Raw genomic sequence first — 26,948 nt, 5'->3', positions numbered from 1 at the left:
GCGGGGGCCCGGGCTGCGGCATCTCACCCCGCGGCCTGACTTGGTCCCGCCCGCCGCCGGCCCGAGCGGGGCTGGGCCGGGTTTCTGGGATTTGCAGTCCCGGTGGGAGGCCGGGCCTGGAGGCTCTCGGCGTCGGAACCCGGCCTCCCCCGCGCAGCCGCCCGAGTCCGAGCCCCGCGTGCGCGCCCCCCGCAGCCTCGGCCAGGGGCTCGCCCGCCTGGAACCCCGGCTGCAGCGTGGGCACCTGAGGTCGCGGCGAGCGGTTGGGCTTCGTCCCCATCTCTACAGTGGGTTCCCCGATGCAGTCCCCCTTCCAGCTGCATGCACCAGCTCCAGTGCACGGTGCCTTTTTTGGAGGACGAGACGCTGGTCAACCGGCTGGGCACACGCTCTTTTATGGAAAGACTTTAATAACATATGTAACAAATGTAGTAAAGGAGGAAACTCAGCTAGAAGGTGTGGAAGACCGGCATTGCCTCCTGTGCAGCCCCCCCCCCCCCCCCCCCCCCCCCCGCACCTTGGCCCTGGTATATCGCCATCGCCTGGCACAGGTGCACAGTTGTTATCCGAGCCATCCATCAGCACTATTTTTTTTTTTCTATTCTTTTCTATCACTGGCTAGCCAAAGATGACAGTATAAAGGATCCGTCTTTGTAGCTTAGTCTCTGATCTTCCATTGATCTTGGCTCTGGCACATAGTGCAACTACAAGGAGCAATGAATCCAGCTCCGGCTTTGGTCCTGGCACCAGCACATGCTAAAAAAGGTTGGAATAATCAAGACTATAACCTGCTTTACTGTGATAAAATAGGGCTGGAGGATTGACTCATCAGAGTTATGTCTGACACTTCGTCTGCGGTGATGTCCTTTAACTGCTACAAACGTGGATTATAGACTCCTAATAAAAACTGTTGAAAGACCTTGGTATCAGAGTTTTGAGAACTCGGGACTTGCATCCACATGTTAAATATGAATCAATTAGCTGTGGAATATAAACTATTTCTGAAGTGAGATTGTGAAGTTTTAATTGGATTCATAGAAAATGTAGTATGCTTGTGACAAATTTGAAAGATTATATAATGCTATTGGAAAGGAAATTTGCATTATATGGGAAATGAGAATTTAGAACGGTAAGGCGAAGCGGCCGAGATAGCTCAGTTGGGAGAGCGTTAGACTGAAGAAAGGTAAGGTGTGAACACCTGTTTCTTCTGGGTCCTTATTTCTTAGCGGTTTGAAAAATCCTTCATTGGCCTCATTTTCACAGGAGGCTTATTGCCTATATTAAATTTGTCATCAGTAAGAATCTATAAATAGTAAATATGTGTTTCCATGTCTTGGCTATTGTAAATGATGCTTCATGGGGGTGCAGATATCTTTTCAAGGTAGTGTTTTTGTTTTCTTTGGCTAAATAATCAGAACTGAGATTGCTGCATGTTATCATAGTTCTTTTTCTAATTTTGTTGGGAACTTCCATTCTGTTTTCCATAGTGGCTGTGTTAATTTACATTCCCATCCTAATTTCAGTTTTTTTTTTTAAAGATTTATTTATTTATTCATTCAGAGAGAGCGCGAAGAGAGAGGCAGAGACACAGGCAGAGGGAGAAGCAGACTCCCTGCAGGAAGCCCGATATGGGACTCGATCCCAGGTCTCCAGGATCACACCCCGGACTGCAAGCGGGGCTAAACCGCTGCGCAACCGGGGCCGCCCCTAATTTCAGTTTTTGATTATTCATTGGTGGTGTAGAGAAAATTAATTTTGCATATACCTTGTATCCTACAGGCTTGCTGAACTCATTTATTAGTTCTAATGGTGTTTTGATGGATCCCTTAGAATTTCCTATATACCAGATTATGCCATTTTAGAATACAAATTGAGAGGCGCCTAGGTGGCTCAGTTGGGTGAGCATCTGCCTTTGGCTCGGGTCATGCCCAGGACCACGTCCCAGGCTTGAGCCCCACATTGGGCTCCCTGCTCAGCCTGCAGGAGCCTACTTCTCCCTCTGCACACACCAACCACCACTCCCCACCCCCACTCATTCTTGTACTCTTGCTCTCACATACTCAAATACTCAAATAAATAAAATCTTAAAATAAAAAATAAGATGTATATATAGAATACAAATTGATTTACCTCTTTCCAATCTGAATACCTTTTATGGGATCCCTGGGTGGCGCAGCAGTTTAGTGCCTGCCTTTGGCCCAGGGCGCGATCCTGGAGACCAGGGATCGAATCCCACATCGGGCTCCCGGTGCATGGAGCCTGCTTCTCCCTCTCCCTCTGCCTCTCTCTCTCTCTCTCTCTCTCTCTGTGTGACTATCATAAATTAAAAAAAAAAAAAATGAATACCTTTTATTTCTTTTTCTTGCCTAACTGCATTAGCTAGGACTTCTAGTACTATGTTGAATAAAGAGGAGAGTGTGAATATTTTTGTCTTATTCTCAATCTTATGTGGCTACTTTTCAGTCTTACACCATCAAATGTGATAATTACTCTAGATTTTTTTTTTCCAGATGCCCTTTATTAGGTTAAGGAACTTCTATTCCTAGTTTGTTGACTTTCTTTGTTTTTAAAGTAAACTCTATGCTCGACATGGGGCTTGAACTCAAGACACGGAGATCAAAAGTCACATGCTCTACCAACTGAGCCAGCCAGGCGCCAAACTATTTTTATTTTGAAAGAATGTTGGGGTTTGGTTAGCGCCTTTTCTCTATCATGATAATCATGTAGTTTTACTCTTTATTCTATTGATATGGTGTTACTTGATTTTTGGGTGTAGGCCAACTTTGCATTCCTAGGACAAATCCCAACTAGCCATAACATATAATCCTTTTTGTGTGTTGCTCCATTCAGTTTGCTAGTATTTTGTTGAGGAATTTTGGATCCATACTCATAAGCATTATTTCCTTTAGCTCTTTGAACATAATTGTGAGAACTGTTTTGAAGTCTTTGTCTACTAAGCCCAACATCTGTGTCCTCTCAAGGCAGTGTCTGTGTGCATGCATCTCAATTACCTGTTTGTATGTCTCACTATTTTTTTGTTGCAAACTGTACATTTCCATTGTAGCAACTCTGGAGACTGTTCCGGAGTGGCTCCAAGGCTTGTTGTCATTGTTGTTCACTTCTTTATTTGTTTAATGACTTGGCCAGACTAGTTCAATAGAGTTTATTTCCCCCACAGTGTACAGGGTCTGATGTCTCCTCAGTGCTTTGGCATGCACACTGTCACCTTGACTCCTTCTCCCTCTCCTGGGGCATGACAATGGTTTCAGTCAGGTTCTTTCTTTCCCTCATCTCCTATCAAGCCTTTGGCTGGGTTGCCTTTATTGATATCACTCCTAGCTGTTAGCTTCCACTAATTGGCAAATGATTGCTCCTGACTGTCCTAGGGCACAAATGACTCAATGGTTATTTTTTATTAAAAATTTTCACAGTTATGGTTGTTTCACTGGGGAGAATATATAGGGAGCTCCTCATGTTTCCATTCTGGAAGTGCTCTGACATTAGTCTTTAAAATCAATGTGATGCAATTTAAACAGATAAAAGGCACAAAGAGTTATGCCTACAGGAGGATCAGGTTACAGAAATGATGTTATTTTTCAGTAACAAAAAAAAGAAAAACCTTGAAAACTATTGAGTCATCTCTTTAATTCAAAGAAAACAGGACTCTGCAAAAAGATCTAAAAGGAAGGAACCTGGCATCACATTAAATCATATCTTTAGGAAAATTTCACTTCCTTTCTCTAGATTGAGCTGCTCTAACAGAAATAATCAGAAGAGGTTGACCTTTATGTTAAGTCTTAATTAGCCTCACCAGGGTGGCTTGCAGTAAAGATCAAGTATGAAAATTTGTTTGCCGTGTTCTTTATGTTAACTAATAAATCCTGCTACTGTACTTCTGATGCCTCTTCCTCAGTTGAGAATCAAATGGTACAAAATGTAAAAATCAACGTAGACGCTGTGACCAAGTCTCCCACAGCCCATGTTCTTCCTGTAATATTTAAAATGGTGCTTACTAATACCCTCAGCTTCGGGTAAATCTGCTGCTCCTAACCTAGCATTCTTCAGTGATTACACTGAGCATGGGATAATGTCATTAAAAGGAGAAAAAAAGTGTTTAAACTGCAAGTCCTGATCATTTGGGAGAGTGGAGAGGGGACTTTGTGACCTGAAGAGATAAGCAGTGAGCACTGGGCTGAATTACCCTGCCTTTAGCTCACTGACATAACTTTAATAGGAAAAATTAATTAATGCTCAAATCCACGGGCTTAAGAGATTTAAAATATTTTGGCCAACATTTTCTCATTTCTTGATTATAAGAGTACTTGTCCCAACGGGAAGCAAAAATAACCTGCTGGGAAAAGGGTGAATGAGATAATAAATAATAGACATGGGTCCTGTGTGATCATGTCTTAATATCACATTATTGTGCTTAACTTTCTTTTTTTTTTAAATTTTTATTTATTTATGATAGTTACAGAGAGAGAGAGGCAGAGACACAAGCAGGCTCCATGCACCGGGAGCCCAACATGGGATTTGATCCAGGGTCTCCAGGACCACGCCCCGGGCCAAAGGCAGGCACCAAACCGCTGTACCACCCAGGGATCCCTGTGCTTAACTTTCAAGAGAAGCCTAGACCAAAACCCTTGACTGGAGTCCTGACAGCTGAAGTTAGTGAGAGAGTTTAGTTTTTATTGTGTTAATTTATTTTCCTTTTTAATATTTACTTATTCATGAAAGACACAGAGAGAGAGAGAGGCAGAGACATAGCCAGAGGGAGAAGCAGGGTCCATGTGGGGAGCCTGTTATAGGACTCATCCCAGGACCCCAGGATCATGACCTGAGCCAAAGGCAGATGCTCAACCACTGAGCTACTCAGGCGTCCCTTATTGTGCTAATTAACCTTGCTGATTTAGAAGGGAGAACAGACAGTGCCCCAAGACTTTTCCTTCTCCCTTCTTCTTTGCCCTCTCACTGCCCCGTTGACATGGCCTACTTTATCTCTGAGTCATCTGGGTACTCCCTTCACTCTTGCCTGGCAAACTTATCCCCATTATGTTCCCCAATCTCACTCCCACACTATAGATAATGACATATAGCAGTTTTAGCCTTAACTTATTTAAAATATCCTCACTGGGGGTACCTGGCTGGGGCTCAGGATGTGAGTTCAAGCCCCATGTTGGGTATAGAGATTACTTAAAAGATAAGACCTTTACAAAATAAAATGTCTTCATTTTGAACTTAAAATAATTTTAAGATTCATGCCATGTTCCTTGACATTCACAGAAAAGGAAGGCCATTTATTTATATTGATGACAGCATGTCCCTGTCTTTGCATATATACAGAATGAAATCCCCTCCCAAACTCATTCCCCACCAGTCCTGGCCGACTGCTGCTCTCTTTCTCTAGGAACCATTTACAAACTCACTTCTGCTCCATAGTCCATTCTCTTCATTTTTCCTCTTTCTTGTTCTGCATTCTGTTTATATAACAAATATAGCATGCATTGCATAGTATCATAGTTTATTTTCTTGCCAGCATGTTTGTAAGGCTGGAACTAATTGGTTTATCACTGTGTCCCCTATGCCTAGCCCATATCAGTTTCTCAATAATGTCTAGTGATGCCGAACAATACCACTTTGCTTCATTTTTCTCATCTGTAAGACAAAGATAAGTCTTTGTTTTATTTGATGAGGATGTCCTGAGGCTGGACTAATTATTTAATTCTTAAAATATAAAGTAGCACTCTGTAAATAGAAAAACACACGAAAGAAGAGGTTTGTTTTAATGAGCCATCGATGGAAAATCCCACTGAGCAAAAGAGTCTGTAATGCAAGATATTATAAAACATTTACTTAATGAAAGTTGCTGAATACTCAGAGGCCTATGAAATCTCAACATAATTAACTCCTGTAAGGTTAATTGGAGGCAGGCACTGTTGTCTCCTTTTCAAGAAAGGTATAATCCAAATAGAATGTCAGGACCTATACCAATAAAGAGGGGGAAAAATGCAAAATAGCAAGCTGTGTGCCAATAAGTTGATAAAGAAGAATCATTGCAACAGCTCATGAATACTACCTTGTCTTCTTTGAGAACCAGAAGAACCCACTTGTGTCTGGCTAGATTGAAAGGCACAAGGTTGACTAGTGAAACAACATGTTGAAAGAGCTTCCATCAACACACAGAAACTTTGTTTAGAAGTATCATTGTCTAATGATGTTTGCCTACCCAGGATGCTGTTGCTAATAGCAGTCAACCATTAAATGTAAGCCACCCTCCAATTTGAAAAAGCAAACCTGCTCTTGAGGCTGGCACATTCAGTAGAAAATGTAAACTTTATCTAGTAAATTCTCAGTGCTCCAGTCTCTCACTCACCCCAGCACTGGCCTTTTCAGTGACCCAGTTCTTTTTCACAGTCTCTGGAGTCAACCCCTCTCCCCAACAAGATTGCCAGCCTCTCTCCCCTGCCATGGACGATTGGCTCATTTTCTCTATAGCCTCTGCCTACTTCCTATTCCATTTCTGCTGACCTTGAATTAAACTGTATTCTATTTCAGGCCCAGAGAAATCAGAGGAAAAAGCAGGACTCATAGTCTATAATGATTTCCAGCTACTTAATCACATATACAATGTCAATGGGAGCAAGACTCCAGAGATAAAACTGCCTGTTAGTTCATCTGCACACTGTGCTTATCATCCTGCAACTTGAACGTGAGGTATTTCACTGAATCAGTATGGTTTCTTCTTCCAGATATTAACAAATTACAAATCAGTCTATAATTAAGTCAGCAAAGGGCTCCAGAAACTGAGACTTTTAAAGCAAAGCTACTATCTTTATTAGGTACCTCGAGAGCAGAAATCTTACCTTTTAAATTCTTCTAGTGTTTAGAAAATTCTAGGTGTTCAACATCCACCAAATCATTTAGTTTGATATTTAAATAATTTTACATTGGTTTATGTCCACATAAATACTAAAATTGATCTTAGTGAAAGAGGAAGGAAGCTGGCAACACCAAACCAGCAGAGCAAGTCTTCATTTTCTGTTTGCCTTAGAGCTGTTAAAGCTGTGACCTGAAAAGTTAGTTCAGCTTGCTGAGCAATCTATTTGCTCAAGTCAAACACAGCTTGTAAGGAAGTCACTCTCATTTTACCTAACTTGGAACCTTTCAACTTGAATCACAGGTTGATAGAGTTTACTAGCTAGAAGTTCCTTTATATAATCTCATTCAGTCTTCTCAAATTTGAATATGCATATGAATTAAGTGGAGAGTTTATTAAAGCTCCAATTCTGAATTAAAAGGTGTAGAATGGGACTGAGATTCTGCATTTCAAACCAGCTTTTGAGGGATCCTTATGCTGCTGGTCTACTGATGAGCTTGAGGAGCAAAACAAGGTCTGGGCCTTGTTTTACAAATGAAGTCCGGAGAAGTGAAATAATAATGAAATGATAATGATTTTATCATTGCTCCAAAGCTTTTCATTTATTAGCATAATTTTTAAATATCATGAATTTGAAACAGGGAATGAGTGATTTCTGGAAGATGAAAAAAAAAATTAACTTCTCAACATTCATCATTTTGTTTTTTGTTTTTCATTTGTTTGTTTTCCATGATCTAACCACATATGAAAACGCTGTCTGGATTTGTTGTAATTAGAGAATCACTTTAACCCACACATAATTTTTTCTCATCACAATCAATTAATAGGCTCACTGTATTCCCATAGATGTATGACAGTATACTGAGTTTCAAGTCCTGACATATTCATTCTTTCTCGTTTCGCAACCTCTTATTCAGTCTTAATTTAAATTTTTAAATCAGAGTGTCTGGCTGGCTCAGTCAGTAGAGCACACGATCTTCTATCTCAGGGTTATATATGAACCCTGCGTTGGATGTAGAGGTTACTTAAAAAAACAAACTCTTAAAAAAAAAAAAAAAACTCTTTAGAATAAAATAAAATAAAATTTCAACTCAAACAGTCCCAAGATTTTGGTTATGTCTTGCAAGGCACTATGAGGCTAGATATGAGGCTAGATAATTCCATCTTCTTTCTCCATCTCATAACTAGAAAGCAAGCTTGAGATAAGAGAAACGGTGTCTTTCTCTACTTTCCGATTCAGTAATCTAAAACTACTGTTCAGAGTTCCCTTGAGAATTAGTTTAATTTACTCAGTTCTTGGGAAGATTCTACCAATCTTTTTTACTCTTTTAACAGAATTTTAAAACTGTAATAGTAATATTAAGAACTATCTAAATATATATATATGCACAAATTATTGGGTCTCTAGTCTCTCCATTCCTTGAGGAAAGCAAGTGGAGAGGCACTAAAATATTTCCAAATGAGAGGTGTTTTTCCTTAGAGCCTCTCACCCTGAGCAACTGAGTAAGCTGCCTTATTATATGTGGAAGGGGAGAAAACAGAATGACACTGAAGCCAACTAGCTTCTTATTTTAAACATGAATTATTTAAATACACAAATAATATCGAGAAACATGTACTGCATGTTCCCTAGATACAAGGCTCTATATTTCATACAATAACATGTAATATCCAATTTTTTGCCCCTAAGTCTAGTTGGAGCAGTCTACTTAGGAGGGTCACACATAAATCTGTGATAAATAACAATTCAAGATTATGTAACAATCTAAAGCAATAGGGCAGTACAGAAGAAATTGCTAATCTTGTGGAAGAGCAAGTATGATCCACAGAAATTCAGAGAAAAGAGTAATTATGTACAGCGAGGGTGGAGGAATTTTGTTTTCCATCTCTGATAGCAGTTATCTCAGAAGATAAGTGTGGTATAAAACAGAAGCAGTTGTCTTTCATCTGGAACGGACTTTATCAAGGACTAACTGAAAAAAATGCTTTATCAAGGACTCGCTGAAAAAATCCTTTGTTAACTTGTAATAGAATGTAATTTCAAAGAGACCTGGGTTCCTCAGCAAATTTACATGAGATAGGCCACCAACTGCTATGTAGCCATTCAAGGTCTGATTTTTCTTGCTGGAAAATGGGGGGGGGAGGGGTGGATCTGTGATCTCCAAGACCCATTCCAGTCTAGAATCATAGGATTCTGGGATCCATTTGATCCTTTTTGGTTTGAAAAATTCACTGGACTGTGAAGTTTCTTTAGGTATAAAATCTCTCCAGCAAAGTCTATGGCACTTGGTATTTGTTGGTTGACACTAGGAATCTCCAATCAGCTTCTCATTCATTGAACACGTTTATTGAGGGTTTACTATGTCATGGTTCCATGCCTGACATGGAGGTAGGAATACAAATAAACTTGCCCCCAAGAAGTTCACAATAGTAGATATGTGTCAACATTTATTTAAAAACATGTGGTAAGAGGGGGTTCCTGGGTGGTTCAGCTGGTTAAGTGTCTACCTTCTGCTCAAGTCATGATCTCAGGTCAATCTCTGCTCAAGTCCTGGGATCAAGCCCCAAGTGAGGCTCCTTGTTCAGTGGGGAGTCTGCTTCTCCCTCTCCATCTGCCCTTCCCCTCTCACTCATGCTCTCTCTCTCTGTTCTCTCAAATAAATAAATAAAATCTTAAAAAAAAAAAAAAAAAAACATGGGGTAAGGGCCAAGCCATTTAAACGGGGGAAATAATTGTTGTTTTAGTTTTTAACAAGTGATATTGGAACAGTTGGGTATCCATATACAAAAAAATGAAGTTGGACCTGTACCCTAACCATTTACAAAAATTAACTCAAAATGGATTAAAGAGCTAAATGTAAGAGCTAAAATTATAAAACTCTTAAAGGAAAACATTGTAAATCTTTGGGGTTTTTTTGTTTGTTTGTTTAGTTTTTTGTTTTTGGGGGGTTTTTTTCATTGTAAATCTTTGTAAACTAATATTAGGCAAGGCAATGATTTCTTGGATTGACACCAGAAACACAAATAACAAAAGGAAAAAATAAATTGAACTTCATCAGAATTAAAAACACTAATATATTTTTTTTCTTTTTTTTTTTTTTTTTTTGGAGAGAGAGAGGGGGCATGCAAAGGTGGGGTTGGGAGAGGAGGTGCAAAGAGAGAAGGAGAGAATTTTAAGCAGACTCCATGCTTAGCTTGGAACCTGATGCAACGTTCAATCTCACAATCCTGGGATCATGACCTGAGTCGAAATCAAGAGTCCGATGCTTAACTAACTGAGCCACCCAGGTGCCCCCCAAAATACTGCTATTTCAAGGACACCATCAAAAAAGTGAAAAATCATCTCATAGAATTTGAGAATATATTTGCAAATCATATATCTGATAAGATGCTAGTTTTCAGATATCTAAGTAACTCAAAACTAATCTATAAGAAGATACATAAACTCACTTTCTTTGTGGGCAAAGAATTTGAAATAATATTTCCCTGAAGAAGACATATGATGGCCAATAAAAATATGAAAAAAATGATCAGTCATTAGGGAAATGTAGCTCAAAATCACAATGAGATACACTTCACACCTACTAGATTAACTATAATCAAATGGTGGGTAATAACAAGTGTTGGCAAAGATGAGCAGAAGTTGGAACCCTCATAAATGACTAGTGGAAATCTAAAGTGCTGCAGCTGCTTTAGAAAAAGTTTGACAGTTCCTTAAGATGTGACACAGAGAGTATGACCCAGTAATTACACTCCCAGTTATATAACTGAGAGAATTAAATACATATGTCTGCACAGAAACTAGTACATAGAAGTGTTATTCGTAATACCTAAAAAGTGAAACCAAAACAAATGTCTATTAATTGAAGAATGGATAAACAAAATGTGGTATATCCACAAAATGAATTATATTTATTTATAAAAGGAATGAAGTCCTGAAAGATATTACAATTTGAGTGAACCTTGAAAACATTAAGTTAAAAAAAAAAAAAAAAAGAAAACATTAAGCTAAGTAAAAAGAAGCCAGACACAAAGGGCCACACACTATACAATTCAATTTATTTTATTTTGGTTTTTAGTTTTTAAGGTTTTTTTTTTAAATATTTTATTTATTTATTCATGAGAGACACAGAAAGAGAAACAGAGACACAGGCAGAGGGAGAAGCAGGCCCCAAGCAGGGAGCCCAATGTGGGTCTCAATCCCGGGGCTCCAAAATCACACCCTGAGACAAAAGCAGGCGCCTAACCGCTGAGCCACCCAGCCATCCCAGTTTTTAGTTTTTCTTTTTTAAGATTAAATTTATTTATGTGAGAGAGAGCATGAGTGGGCAGAGGGGCAGAGGGAGAAGCAAACTCCCTGCTAAGCAGGGAGTGCAACTCAGGGCTTAATTCCAGAACCCTGGGATCACAACTTGAGCCAAAGGCAGACACTCAACTCAAGGAGCCACCCAGGTATCCCTTATTTTGTTTTTTAAGATTTATTTACTTAGGCAGGGGAGGGAGGGAAGCATGCAAGGGGGAGGGGCGGACAGAGGGAGAGAATCCTCAGGCCTACTCCACACTGAGCAGGGAGCCTGATGTGAGGCTCAAGCCCAAGACCTTGAGATCATGACCTGAGCCAAAATCAAGAGTTGGCCCCTTAACTGACTGAGCTACTCAGGCACCCCTGTATGATTCCATTTATACTAAATGTCCAGAATAGGCAACCTAAAGAAAGAAAAAGCAGATTAGTGGTTGCCAGGGGTTGCAGAGAAGATATAAAGAAGAATGATTGCTTAATGATTACAAAATTTCTTTTTAGAGTGATGAAGATATTCTGAAATTAGATAGCAATGATGGCCATACAACATTTTGAATATACACTGAGTTGTACACTTTATTTTTTTTAAATGTTTTATTTATTTATTCCTGAGAGACACAGAGACAGGCAGAGACACAGGCCCAGGGAGAAGCAGGCTCCATGCAGAGGAGTCCTGGGGTCCTACCTCGAGCCAAAGGCAGATGCTCAACCACTGAGCCACCCAGGTGTCCCTGAGTTCTACACTTTATTATAATATTTTAATTTTTTTAAGTAAACTCACCCCTCAACATGGGGCTTGAACTCATGACCCTAAGATCAAGAGTCACATGTTCTGCTGACAGAGCCTGCCCGGGGCCCCATGAGTTGTATACTTTAAGCAGATGGATTTTTGTTTTTGAAGGTTTTATTTATTTATTCATGAGAGACACATAGAGAGAGGCAAAGACATAGGCAGAGGAAGAAGCAGGCTCCCTGCAGGGAGCCCAAATGGGATTTGATCCCAGAACCCCAGGATCACATCCTGAGCCAAAGGCAGATATTCAACCACTGACCCACTCAGGCATCCCAAGCAGATGGATTTTATATTATGTAAATTATATCTCAATTAAAAATATACTCGTTGAGTAGTATAAACAGAGTACCGTTTGGCTAACTACATCTGAGAGAGGCTGTGTAGGCCAAAGGAAGAAAATGTTGAATGGAATCTGAAGGATAATGCCAGGTGATAACAGTGGAAGAAGAGAGTCACCCATACTGAAAAGGCCAGAATGTGGATCTTGGAGTTGGACTTTGGCTCCAAAGCTAATCCCGCTCTACACTTGCTGTATGACCCTGAAGGAGGTTACCTAATCCCACTAAAATGAATATTCTCATTAGCAAAATGGAGGCACCGACTTCATGGGTTTTCTGTGCAAATTAGATAGGATACTGTATGCAGAGCACTCAGTAAGTATTCAACAAGCATAGTCTTCTCTTTCTTCCCTCAATCTCTTATTACTATTGTAGGTGGAATTCACGTTCAGTGTAAAGGCAGAGCAGGGAAAAGGCATAGCTTGTGTCTGAATGGCCAGAAGTTCAATGAGGTTTAAGCATAAAGGTAGTTGGAAGCAGAGGAAGGTGTTTTAGAGTCAGAAAATAGAGACTCTGCAAGCCAAAGAAGGAGCTTTGAATTTGGTCCTATGATTTCATTCTAAATCTGAAGTTTTAGAGAAGAGTGTGAAGATATCAGTTCTTTAGATGAAAGGAGAGAGAAGAGTGGTCCAGAGTAGACAAGAATGGTCACTCTGGGACCTCAGGAGAGGATGTAGGGTTTTTTTTGTTTTTGTTTTTTGTTTTTAAAGATTTTATTTATTCATGAGAGACACACACAGAGAGAGGCAGATATACAGGCAGAGGGAGAAGCAGGTTTCATGCAGGGAGCCTGATGTGGGATTTGATCGCAGGACTCCAGGATCACACCCTGGGCCAAAGGCAGGCTCCAAACCACTGAGCCACCCGGGGATCCCAGGATGTAGGGTTTTAACTTCATTAAGTGTAAACCAAATGCCTGAATATTAGAGGCACTTGATGTGTCCTATTTGCTGATGAGTTAATTATTTGATGTCAGATTTTTCTTTTTTTTTTTTTTTTTTCTTAAGACATTTATTTAGAGATAGATGCCTGGGTGGCTCAGCAGTTGGGCATCTGCCTTCGTCTCAGGACGTGATCCTGATGTCCTGGGATCGGGCTCCCTGCATGGGGCCTGTTTCTCCCTCTGCCTGTGTCCCTGCCTCTCTCTCTCTCTCTGTCTCTCATGAATGAATAAATAAAATCTAAAAAAAAAAAAAAAAAAAAAAGAGTGTACCTTAAAAAAAAAAAAGACTTATTTACTTATTTCAGAGAGAGAGACAGTGTGAGTGGGGGTGAGCATGGGGTGTGGTGGGGACAGGCAGGTTAGAGGGAAAAGGCAAAGACTCCCCACTGAGCACCAGGTCTGATGTGGGCTCCAGAAACCGATTTTCCTGACTGGGAGATTATGACCTGACCTGAAACCAAGGGTCTGAGGGCTCAACCAACTGAACTATCCAGGTACCCCCTGACAATAACAGTTTTTCTATATTTTAATTGCTTGCTCCAGTTAAGTATTTTGATAAAACCAAATCTTAGATGATTCCAGCAGAAAAGGTGCCTATTGTACGAAGCTACAATCTCCAGTCTGAACACTCCATGGCAAAATTGAAAGACTTGGCTCTATTTTTGACTCAAGCAGGTTATGTAACTTGCTGTGAATTTGTTTCCCTTTCAGAGAATAGATGATGACAACTTTAGCCTGACTGACTTCAAAATATTATGAAAATAAATAAACACTTCAAAGCTCTTTGAAGTCCATTGATGGAAAGTACCCTTCAAATCTGAAATTTCACTATATAAATAGACAGTGAATTATTACTCTTTTCCTGAATCAATTTTTAGTGTTCCCTCCTCCAATGTTGCCCTTGAACATTTCTACAATTACAACAACAACAAAAAACCTTCAGAGTTCTTACTCTGAAAAAGTCCCTGCAGTATCTTGCTGTAAGAATAAATTCTAAACACATGTACATAGTGCACTGCTGTTACTGAACACTTTTTTTTTTTTTTACTGAACACTTTTATAAAGACCATCACCTTTACAGTAATTGATTTCTCCCTGCAAGTTCATCTGGTAAAGATTACTGTTATCTCTGCTTTAGTGTTGATGAACTTGGTATGCAGAAAGGTTAAATGAATTGCCTAAGAGCACCTGGCTAGAAATGAGTAGGCCCAATGCTTAAACTCAGGTCCTTAACTCTAGATTCCAAGCTCTGCCTGTCTTCCTGCATTCCTAGACAAAGATTCTTTCAGACAGACACACAGATATTTAATTTCCCTACAAAATGTTCCATACCACTTACAAAGAATAGACTGCTTCTGGGCTCTTAAATACTATATTGAGTCAGAGGTAGTTTAGTTATGGATTAAATAGTATCTTATTGGCGAAAAGAAATTTATCAGCTTTTAAATGTTTTATTTCCATAAAAATACTTCAAATAAGTAACCCAAGCATTTATTAAAGTAATATGGCAATATTACACAAATTATTTGACTAAACTATATGGATTAAATCATCATAGCAGAAATCATTCTAAAATCAGTGTATATTATACTACGCTTTGGATAAACATATAGTGTATTTAAAATGCCACGTGGTAAGAATGGTTTATAGTTCATCTGAAGACTTCAATCAGGGAATGAATTTCATAATACCTAATTTGGAAATGCATTAATCGTGCTTTCTATTTTGTGTATTTTGTGAGGCTTTGCCATCATGATGGCCTTAGTGACAGAGGAGCCCCTCCCAGGGCTAGCTTGTTCCTAGAGACAGCAAATGACTCCTGTGTGACTGTGACTTTCATATGCAAACCAACCCACCCAAAGTCTATATCCCCAACCACTTCCTTTATCTCACTAAAAGCCACTAAACTCCAGGGCAGGCATTGGACAACTAGAGACCACCACTACAGACAAGAGCCTGCCAAAATTATTCTAAATATCCAATCCTAAATTTGCTCAAACTTACTTATACTGTCTATCTATTCCTTCCTGCAGAAACCACAATAAATGCTCTGTGCCTTCCTTTTTCTTTCACTCTTTCTGTCTCCTAACTGACCCTGGTATTTCCCCACATGGCTCTGCATAGTGTGGCATGCCCCTTCCCTGTGAAGGCTGTAATAATAAACTCTTCTTTCAAAAGCAATTGTCTCTGTGTCTCTCACCTTACCATACCAAAATAAAACAAATCTCAGGTACAAATCAAGACAACTATGGTATTGTTCCTTGACTAAGAGTATATGAGAACTGTGGAAAAAAAATGAAACTGATGCTCTATCCATTATGTACAGGAAATGAAAAATCAAATACACTTTTTTTGGTGCACTATTTATACGTTGTTTTTATTCTTCTAACATTTATTTATTGAGCTTATTATGTACATGGCACTATGTTAGGCACTGAGTATCCAGTAAGAAATAAAAACAGATTTAGTTCATGTCCTTGTGAGATTCACAGTTTATGTTTTTTTTTTTTTTTTTTTTTTTTTTTTTTTTTTTTTATTTATTATAGTCACAGAGAGAGAGAGAGAGGCAGAGACACAGGGAGAGGGAGAAGCAGGCTCCATGCACCGGGAGCCCGACGTGGGATTCGATCCCGGGTCTCCAGGATCGCGCCCTGGGCCAAAGGCAGGCGCCAAACCGCTGCGCCACCCAGGGATCCAGATTCACAGTTTAGAGAGGAAAAAATAGGCAAGAAAACAAAATGAGCAAACACATAATTACAAACTGTGGTACGTGCTCCAAGCAAAATAAATATTGTGCAGTTATAGAGAATAATGGGAGAACTCTATAAATTCATCAGAAAAAATCTGTGCACATAAATAACATTTATACAGCAAATTAAAGGGAAGCCAGGAACTAGATTTGAAAAATGTGGGAAAAAACATTCTAGGATTGTATGGAAGGCCCTGAGGTAAGCCCAGATTGGCATGTTTGAGGAACTGGAAGGAAACTAGGCACTCTGATGTGGAAACATACTGTTAGGCGGGAAAAGTTGCAGAGGAGTATGTATAATCCAATGCCATTTCTTTTTCTTTTTTTAATGATTTTATTTATTAATTTGACATAGAGAGAGAGCACAAGCCGGGGGAACGACAGGCAGAGGGAGAAGGAGAAGCAGGCTCCCTTCAAAGCAGAGAACCTGAAAAAAAAAAAAAAAAAAAAAAAAAAAAAACAAAGCAGAGAACCTCCACTCAGGGATCATTCGTAGGTCCCAGGATCATGACCTGAGCCGAAAGTAGATGCTTAACAGGCTGAGCCACCCAGGTGCCCCCCAATACCAATTCTGACAAAAGAGATATACACATTTACACGTATGTCAGTACATAGAAAATCAATAAGAATATATAATAGGCTGTTAATAATGATTATTTGGGGACATAGAAAGTATGGATTTATAATGGACTTTCTACTTCATATGTATTTCTGCATTATTTAAATCTTTACGCAATTTTGTATTTCAGATTTACTGAGGATGAATATTAAAATTAAATTTTTTGGGACGCCTGGGTGGCACTCAGCAGTTGGGCGTCTGCCTTTGGCTCAGGTTGTGATCCCAGGATCAGGGATCGAGTCCTACATTGGGGTCCTGCGAAGAGCTTGCTTCTCCCTCTGCCTATGTCTCTGCCCCTCTCTCTGTGTCTCTCATGAATAAATAAATAAATCCTTAAAAAAAATTAAATTAAATTAAATTTTGTTTCATTGGATGCTTCTGTCACATAACTTTCCCCCAACTTTTCATCCCTGTTCACAAGTTTTGCTTGTTCCCCATTATGTATTTTGGTCTGCCTCCTGTTGGCATTTCATGTCATTATGGAAGCCTTATCTATCATAAATAGGGCATCACAATTAAGATTTGACATAAAACCAATATGACACTGTTTAATACATTAGGAACATACAGGCAAAAATCTATTCTCAGATAACACTAAATATTTTGGATAGAGCTTATACAAGTTTTAAAAATGTATAATGCTAACTTTCAAAAGTAAGGATGACCTCATAATTTTTAAAAATGCATGTCCTTTAGAAATAGGATAGGAAGATTATTTCTCTTTAAGCATAATAATAGCATGTGGTGGAATAACAAAGCAAGTGACCAACCATAACAGCTACGCTTAGTGAGTGTTTGTTGTGCTCTACCGTTTATATACATTTTTTCATTTTAAAGAAAGATTTTACTTATTTGAGAGATAGAACATGAGCAGGGAGAGGGGGAGAGACGGAGGGAGAAGCAGACCCCCAGCTGAGCAGGGAGCTCGATGCTTGCAGACACTTAACAGACTGAGCCGCTCATTATTTCATTCATTCATTCATTCATTCATTCATTCATTTTTATGGGCATATTCTTAAAAGATTTTATTTATTTATTCATGAGAGAGAGAGAGAGAGAGAGACACAGGCAGAGGGAGAAGCAGGCCTCATGCAGGGAGCCCAATGTGGGACTCAATTCCAGGACTCCAGGATCATGCCCTGAGCCAAAGGCAGATGCTCAACTGCTGAGCCACCCAGGCGTCCCCCATTTTTATTTAACTTCTTTTTCTTTTTAAGATTTTATTTTCAAGTAATCTCTACACCCAATGTGGGGCTGAACTCACAAATCCCAGATTAAGAGTTACATGCTCCGCCAACTGAGCCACCCAGAAGTTACCCTCATTTTTATTTAACTTTCTACAACAACTTTATGGTAAATATGCCCATTTTTCAGATTAGGAAATCCCTAATTAGAGAGAGTAAATAATTTCATATTTATTGAGCACATAATGGTTTAAGAACTAGGAATGCAGCAGGAAACAAAACAATGAAACATGGAGCTTATGAACTACAAGTTGATGGGTGTCAAAGCAAACACATATGTCCACCACATAATGTCTGATGCATTGAAGTGTTATGAAGAAAAGAAAAGTAGGATAAAGGAAAGAAAATGATGGGAAGGCATTCCTAGCCAGAGAAGCAGGAGGTGTAAAGGAGGAAAACAAAGCAAGGAGGCCAGTGTAGCTGGAGCAGAAGAGCAAGAGAAAACTCTGGGCTCTTTTTCTTTCTTTCTTTCTTTTTTTTTTTTTTTTTTAAGATTTATTTATTTATTTTAGAGAGAGAAAGCATGCAGGGGAGGGAGCATAGGGAGAGGGAGAGAGAGAGTCTTAACCACACTCCATGCTGAGTGCAGAGACTGACATGGGGTTTGATCTCACGATCCTGAGATCAGGACCCTGAACCAAAACCAAGGGTTGGATGCTTAACCAACTGTACCACCCAGGTAGCCCCTCTGAGCTCTTTTTCTAAATGTAATGGGAAGCCACAGGAGGAATTGAGCAGGACAGTGATGTGATCAGATTTAAACTTTTTCTTTTTCAAGATTTTATTTATTTATTCATGAGAGAAACACACAGAGAGAGGCAGAGACATAGGCAGAGGGCAAAGTAGGCTCTCTGTGGGGAGCCTGATGCAGGACTTGATCCCAGGACCCAGAGATCACAACCTGAGCCAAAGGCAGATGTTCAACCATTGAGCCACCCAGGTGCCCCTCTTATTTTTGTTTTGTAAAGATTTATTTATTTATTTGACAGAAAGAAAGAGAATGAGAGAGAGTACAAGCAGGGGGAGCTGCAGGCTCCCTGCAGAGCAGATGCAGGGGCTTGATCTCAGGACCCAGAGATCAAGACCTGAAGTGAAGGCAGACGTTTAACTGACTGAGCCACCCAGGTGCCCCTGATTTAAAGTTTTAAAAGCTTACTTACTGGGTGGAAAAGATACCAGAGAGGAGCAAGACTAGAAGCTGTGTGACCCCTCAGGAGCCTATTGCAGCAGTCAGAGGAATGATGGTGTCTGGGCCCAGGCAGGTAAGAGCAGAGGTGGTAAGAAACGTCAGATTTGGTTTAGTATCTTGATGATCTCCTGCATGCTCACCGTGGTGCAGCCACGACTGAGGTTTTATTTTGAAGATGGAGCTGACAGGATCGAAAGAGGTCACATAGCTCAGGAGTCGCAGAGCCATTGTTCAAATCTAAGTTTGTCTGATTCCACAGCCATGCTTCTAATGACAATTCTAGGTACCGCAGGGCTAAAGAGCAAAAGCATATTTTTTGGATGGAAAGTACATGGTATCTTTAAGTGTTTATTGAGCACCTGTATGCTTGAAGTAAGGCTTTATGGCACAAGGCAAAAAAACTCTGGACTCGATGTCCCATGCAGATAGGAGCTTGAGGTTCAAACTGCTTTTGCCTTGGCTTCTTCAGCAGCATGGTCACAGGATATCTAATGGCCCTTCCAGCTTTAATGCTCGGTGTTTCTACTATTCAACACCTGAGGAGATACAGCAGGCCGTGTATGGTGCCGCCCACAGGTGTACAAGGGAAGATAACACGGATTAGCATATGATTAGCATACTGATTACTGTGAGAGCAGAGGAGAGGCCGCAGGACCAGAGACTGTCTTTTCAGTTTCAACACTATTTGGTTTAGAAAAAGCATTTGGCTTTAGTAGACTACTTTCAAAGAAAAGAGAAAGCAGATCTATACATTGTTGTCATTCTAATTTTCAGGACGCACTAGAATTTTACGCCTCACTCATCCAAATATTCAAGCATTTGTTCCTTCAACAAGCATTTAAAACCTGTTGAGTATTAGGCATACTCAATAACACTTACTGAGCAAACCTAGGTGAAGGGCCACCACGATATAAAGGTAAAACATAAACAGGAGGACGTTTTTAGACTTTACATTTGGCCTTTTAAGACTTTACAATAATCTTATAAGCTGTTATTGCCCCTTCTTCCCCGAATTATAAAACTCAAACTGGAAACATTTTAATTACTGGCCCAGGGTGGCTCACTTTGTGAGGTAGCGAGACCAGTATTCAGATCTGGGTCTAGGACGCCTGGGTGGCTCAGCTGTTGAGTGTCTGCCTTAGTCTTAGGGTGTGATCCCGGGATCCTGGAATCGAGTCCCACATCGGGCTCCCTGCTTGGGGCCTGCTTCTCCCTCTGCCTGTGTCTCTGCCTCTCTCTCTCTCTCTCTGTGTCTCTCATGATAAATAAATAAAATCTTAAAAAAAAGATCTAGGATTTTTTGTCTTACCACATGGGATCCTATGAGAGTGATCACAGTCTAGTTGAGGTATAGGACAGTGTGTGTGCCATATTAACTATCCTGAAAGGGTCCAGAACAAGGGGTGGGGCGTGGTGGTAGCTGTGGTGGTCAGTGATCTAGAACAGAGGCCAGCAAACTTTCCCTGTAAAGGGCCACATAGTGACTAGATCTTTGTATTGTCTGTTGCAGCCACTCAGGCCTGCCCTTGCAGCACAAAAGCAGCTATAGATGACAAAACATAAATGAATGGGCATGGCTGTTTCCAATAGGACTCTACTTAATAGATAACGAAATTTAAATTTCACTTAATTTTCACTTGTCACCAAAAACCATCCTTCTTTTGATCCCCTTTCCCCCCACAATCATTAGAAATGTAAAAACAATTTTCTGTTTGAGAGCTGTACAAAAACAAGTAGCAGGCTGGATTTGGCCCATGGGCTTGTGTTGGTGAGTTTGGGCTGCTATAACGAACACCACAGCCTGGGTGGCTCAAGGGACAAACAATTATTTCTCACAGTTCTAGAGGCTATGAAGTCTAAGATCAAGATGCTGGCAGATGTGGTGTGTGGTGAGAGCCTTATTCCTGGTTTGCAGATGGCCACCTTATTGCTGTATCCTCACATGACAATGAGAGATCATCTCTCTCTCTCCTGTTTCTTCTTATTGGGGCACTAATTCCACTAATGAAGGTTCCACTCTGATCTAAATACCTCCCAACAGCTCTAAATAGCATCCCATTGGGGATTAAAGCTTCAATAAATGAAGTTTGGGGAGACACATTCACTCATAGCAATTTATGAAGGGAGCCTTGGCATCCTGAAGAGTTCTGTGATCACTTTTCTCTGCAGGCCAGACCATTACAGTGGGAACTGCAGCCACTGACTTGGAAAACTAATGAAAGAGGAGTAATTGGATCTTAAGGTGGCAGAGGCCAAGTGGCAGCACTTAACTGCTCAAGATTAAGTGGGCATGGTTACCATGATGGACAGCAGAGTCAAAGTGACAATCAGAATAGTCTGACTTATACAGACCTATGTCACTGGCTAGTTCCTCATGGTGTTCCTAGAGGTGAAATAGGAAGCTTACTAAATTCTTACTTGAGCTGGATTAGTAGAAAAGTTCTTGGTTAAGTCAACAAAAGTTTAGCCTGAATCATGAAAAGAGAGTCATAGGCCCTCAATCAGTTCTCAGACTCCAGCCAGTTTACAGACCCTAGAAACCCTTAAAGGAAGGGGAGGCCACCTCCCCTAGTGGAAAAGGATGCTGGGACATTACCAAAAATTCATAGTTAATCTTCCTCTAGCCTTTACCAAAGGGACCTTCCAACCTTTCATTAGGGTAACTGTGCACCAGGGAAAAGGAAATAAACAGACCCTTTGGGGACTACTGGACAATGGCTCTGAATTAACAGTGATTCTAGGAGACCCAAATGCCACTGTGGCCCACTAGTCACAGGAGGGGCTTACAGAGGTCAGATGATTGGTGGAGTTTGATCTCAGGTCTGTTTCACAGTGGGCCTACTTGGTCTCCAACTCCATCCTGTGGCTATTTCTTCAGTTCTGGGATACACACTTGGAACAGATATACTTAGCAGCCAGCAGAATCCCCACATTGGTTCTCTGACTTGTGGAGTGAGGGCTCTTATGGTGGAAGGGGGCAAGTGGGAGGCCCTGGAACTGCTTCTACCTGGAAAAATAGTAAGCCAAAAATCTATAGCCCATTCCTGGAGGGATTGCAGAGATTACTGCTACCACACTTCTATTCGACTTCCCTATTTGGCCTGTACAGAAGACAGATGGATTCTGGAAACTGACAGTGAACTATCATAAGCTTAATCAGGTGGTGACTCCAGCTGCAGCTGTTGTACCAGATTTCGTTTCCTTGCTTGAGCAAATTAGCACACACCCTGGTACCTGCTGCATAGCTATTGATCTGGCAAATGCTTTTTTTCGTGACACCTGTTAGTCAAGACCACTAGAAACAGCTTGCTTTCATCCGGCAAGGCCATCAATACACATTCACTGTCCTACATTGGGGGTATATCAGTTCTCCAGCCCTATGTCATCATTTAGCTCACAGGGATCTTGATCACTCATCCCTTTCACAAGGTATTACACGGGTTCATTACAATGATGACATTGTGCTGATTGGACTTAGTAAGCGAGGAGTAGCGACTATTCTAGACTTATTAGTAAGGCATTTGCATGTCACAAGACAGGAAATAAACCCGAAAAGATCTTGGGGCTTCTACTTCAGTGAAATTTCTAGGGGTCCAGTGGTATTATTATATGTCAAGATATCCCTTCTAACGTGAAGGATGAATTAATTATTGCATCTGGCCTCCTACAAACAAAAATGAGGGACAATGCCTAGTGGGTCTCTTGGATTTTGGGGCAACATATTCCTCATTTTGGTGTTTCACTCCGTCCCATTTATTGATGCTAGTTTTATATGGGCCCTAGAACAAGAGAGGGCTCTGTGACAGGGCCAGTCTGCTGTGCTAACTACATTGCCAGTTAGGCCATATGATCCAGCAGATCCGATGGTGCTCGAAGTATATTTTGCTGATGGGGGTGCTGTTTGGAGCCTTTGATTAGGGCTCTATGGTGAATTATTGTGCAGGCCCATAGAATTTTGGGAAAAAAACCCTACCGTCTTCTGCAGGTAACTACTTTTCTTTTGAGAACCAGCTCTTGGCCTGCTACTGGGACTCAGTAGAGACTGAATGGGTCACCCAGTCACCATGAGACCTGAGCTATCTATCATAAATTGAGGGTTATCTGACTTACCAAGCCATAAAGTTGGGTGTGGATAGCAGCGTTCCATAATCAAATGGAAAGGGCCCAGCAGGCCCTGAAGGCACAAGTGGGTTACATGAAGAAGTGGCCCAAATGCCTATGGTCCCCACACCTGCTACATTGTGAGATACAGCAAGGAGGCAGCTGTCTGCAAACTAGGAAGAGGGTTCTCACTAGACACTGAATCTGCTGGCACCTTGATTTTGGACTTCCCAGCATCCAGAACTGTGAGAAATAAATGTTTGCTGTTTAAGCCACCCAGTCAGTGGTATTTGTTCTAAGTGGCCCCAACTGTGTAGGGCAGAAATAGTAGTTTGCCAACCCCTGATCTAGAGTCCAGACTGACACTGTTGAATAGAATTTTCTGTAATGATGGAAACGTTCTATATCTGCACCGTGCAATATAGTTGCCACTAGCCACATGTGGCTATTGAGCACTTGATGTATGACTAATGCAACTAAGGAACTAAAATTTTATTTATTATATTTTTAAAATATTTATTTATTCATGAGAGACACACACAGAGGCAGAGACATAGGCAGACAGAGAACAGGCTTCCCTAGGGACTCAATCCCAAGACCTCAGGATCAGGCCCTGAGCCAAAGGCAGATGCTCAACCACTGAGCCATGCAGGCATCCCTTATTTTAATATTTTTAAGAGATATTATTTATTTGATGGAGAGAGAGAGAGAGAGCACAAGCAGGGGGAGGGGAAGAGAGAGAAGCAGGCTGAGCAGGGAACCCAATGAGGGGCTGATTCCAGGACCCTGGGATCCTGGTTCAAGTGAAAGGCAGATGCTTAACCAACTGAGCCACCCAGGCACCCTAGGAACTAAAATTTTTTTTTTTAATTTTTTTTTTTTTTTTTTTATGATAGTCACAGAGAGAGAGAGAGGCAGAGACACAGGCAGAGGGAGAAGCAGGCTCCATGCACTGGGAGCCTGATGTGGGATTCGATCCCGGGTCTCCAGGATCGCGCCCTGGGCCAAAGGCAGGCGCCAAACCGCTGCGCCACCCGGGGATCCCCGGAACTAAAATTTTAACGTAACCCTTTCTTCCACTCCTGCAGCTCTTACCATTTCTCCTAGGATTCATACAGTTTATCAATTAGTTGCCCTGTGCCCACTTTCATTTTCTTCCAATCTATCCTTCATAAACCTAGAGGGGCTTTTCTAAAATCAAATGGGATCCTAGCATTTCTCCAAGGTAATGGTTCCCAGAAACTTTAAAAAGAAGCTCCATCTGCTAGCATGCTGTATATGTCCTTTGCTTAGGAAATCACGAAGAAGTAAAATAGCTTCCTCCCTCTGATCAGGTAAGTGATGATAAATTTCTTAAGAGTAGTCCCTCATACTTTATCTCTTCTAACATTTCACAGTGGCTTGCTGAATTCTGTTGTGAAAAAAAACCTTGGCTTTGGAGATGGAAAACTTAAATCAGAATCCTGCATCTGCTACAGTTGAGCAGAGACACCATGGGTACTTAATCACCTTGAGCTTCACTATGCTTCTGTGCTGAATGGGAATGATGATACTTATACCACAGGGTTGTTGCAAAGAGTAAATGAGTTTGTGAAAATCCTCTGCACTTAGTAAAAGTCTGTGGAAATGGTTGATGTTATAATAACTATTGAGTTTGGAAATGTTTCTAAAAAGCAATACTGATCTGACTTTACCTAACATAGGTCTGGGTTTTAAAGCTGATCCTCACCAGGTGACAGTATAGATATAGGCCTTAGATGTTCAAGCAGAAGAGGGAGGAAAGGAACAATTTTGCCTCACTTATTCCAAACACTCCTTTGAATCACCCATTTTCCATCTTTACGCTTAAGACTATACTTTTTCAAAAAAAAAAAAAAAAAAAAGACTATACTTTTTCCCCTTTGTTTCTCTAATCAAAAATTTAAGCCATACCAATTGGCAGTTGATTCTTGAGGGTCAAATGACAATGACATCAAACAAGCAGGTCAGAAAAGAAAGAAAAGGTGGTAATATCTTATTTTTAAGTATCTACAGGGACTTTTCAAAGGGGACTTTCTCAGGGAGTTCTCCTAGGCGTAGTAGGAAAGGCAGTGTTCTGAGAGAGGAAAATAAAGTAAAAAAACATTTTCAGGAGTCCCTGGCTGGTTTCATCAGTATAGTGTGCAACTCTCAATCTAGGAGTTGGGAGTTCAAATCCTAAGTTGGGTGTGGAGACTACTTAAAGTGTTTAACAAAACAAAACAAAAAGCCCCATGTTCTGGGGGGAGGGCCGGCTGGGAAGAGGTCAACTGACAATTTAGTTTACATTGGAAGGGTTTTTTTCCCTTCCTTAGGGAGAGCCTGAAACACAAGATTTCTAAGATTAAGTATACTTTTCATTAGGCCACATTACACTTTATGATGGATTTATTTTTTTTTTTTTTTTTTTTTTTTTTTTTTTTTTAAAGATTTTATTTATTTATTCATGATAGTCACAGAGAGAGAGAGAGGGGCAGAGACACAGGCAGAGAGAGAAGCGGGCTCCATGCATCGGAAGCCCGACGTGGGATTCGATCCCGGGTCTCCAGAATCGCGCCCTGGGCCAAAGGCAGGCGCCAAACCGCTGCGCCACCCAGGGATCCCTATGATGGATTTATATCAATATTTCATTTCTCAGGTCTTGAAGTTAGTGCAACTCCACCATCTTAAGAAATACCAAGAGAAGACAGTTTGTGATCAGTACACTTTTTTTTTCTGTTAAGGGCAGTAAAGATTGATTATTCTGTGAACTTAAGGTTTCCAAAGCACTTAACGGATCTGTTTCAGAACACTAACACCGCACGGATATTTCTACAGAACTCTCCCCACTCTCCAGATTAAGACTTCTCAGAAGACAGGGACTTTTTATGCTCATCTTTGTCTCATTCTGCCTCGAAGGAGTTGCCATCCATACTGTACAATAAAACCTATTAGCCAATGGGTGGAATGGCCTGCTTGTTCCCTCCTCCGGTATTCAAGTTTGCAGTCCCTACCAAGTCTTGCTCAGTAAATTCATGTCGTAGGCACGAACGATAGAGGGCAAGCAGGGTGATTCCCTAGCTTCACCAGCGTCTAGAACACCATCCCTGAGCCTGAGAGAGGAACCGCCTGGTTTGGACTCACAAACTCCAATGAAACCCCCCCAAACACACACCCAGGGGAACCAGCTCTGCACCCACCACAGCACTTCCTTTCCTACTGACACTTCACCGTGCAACCTGGTTGCATTTTCTTTCATCTGGCTCTCTGCACTTTACATAGGCCTTAGTATATTTTATTTTAAAGATATTTTATTCATTTTTACTTATTTAAAAGAATACAATTCTTTTTAAGATTTATTTATGGAGACACACACACACACACACAGAGGCAGAGACACAGGCAGAGGGAGAAGCAGGCTCCATGCAGGGAGCCCAATGTGGGACTCGACCCCGGGTCTCCAGATCAGGCCCTGGATGGTCTTTACATTTCTAACTTATTTATTTTTTAATTATTTTTTAAGATTTTATTGAGTTATTGATGAGAGAGAGAGGCAGAGACCCAGGCAGAGAGGGAGAAGCAGGCTCCACGCGGGGAGCCTGATGCGGGACTCGATCCCGCGACCCCGGGGTCACGCCCTGGCTGAAGGCGGTGCTAAACCGCTGGGCCCCCCGGGGATCCCCTACATTTCTAATTCGAACTTGTCGCGTGCTGGTTACAGACCCCCACGCCCCCAAGCGTTAGGCCGCAGGCGGGAGGATGCAGGGGCGAGGGCAGCCAGCGCGGGCCTGGCCGCCG

The 26,948-nt window shown here is 41.0% G+C and overlaps 1 long non-coding RNA gene across 1 annotated transcript; it reads left to right on the top strand.

Annotated features, from left to right (window-relative positions):
- Positions 1-116: 116 nt before the first annotated feature.
- On the top strand, positions 117-26,100 carry LOC112645947 (uncharacterized). The gene is made up of 4 exons (XR_003127366.3): positions 117-1,183; positions 6,556-6,714; positions 24,551-24,650; positions 25,810-26,100. It is a non-coding gene; the product is annotated as an uncharacterized LOC112645947 (long non-coding RNA).
- The last annotated feature ends 848 nt before the right edge of the window (positions 26,101-26,948 follow it).

This window comes from Canis lupus, chromosome 34 (assembly GCF_003254725.2).
Source record: "Canis lupus dingo isolate Sandy chromosome 34, ASM325472v2, whole genome shotgun sequence".
In the NCBI taxonomy this organism is placed as follows: domain Eukaryota; kingdom Metazoa; phylum Chordata; class Mammalia; order Carnivora; family Canidae; genus Canis; species Canis lupus.
This window is presented reverse-complemented; position numbering and strand designations above follow the sequence as displayed.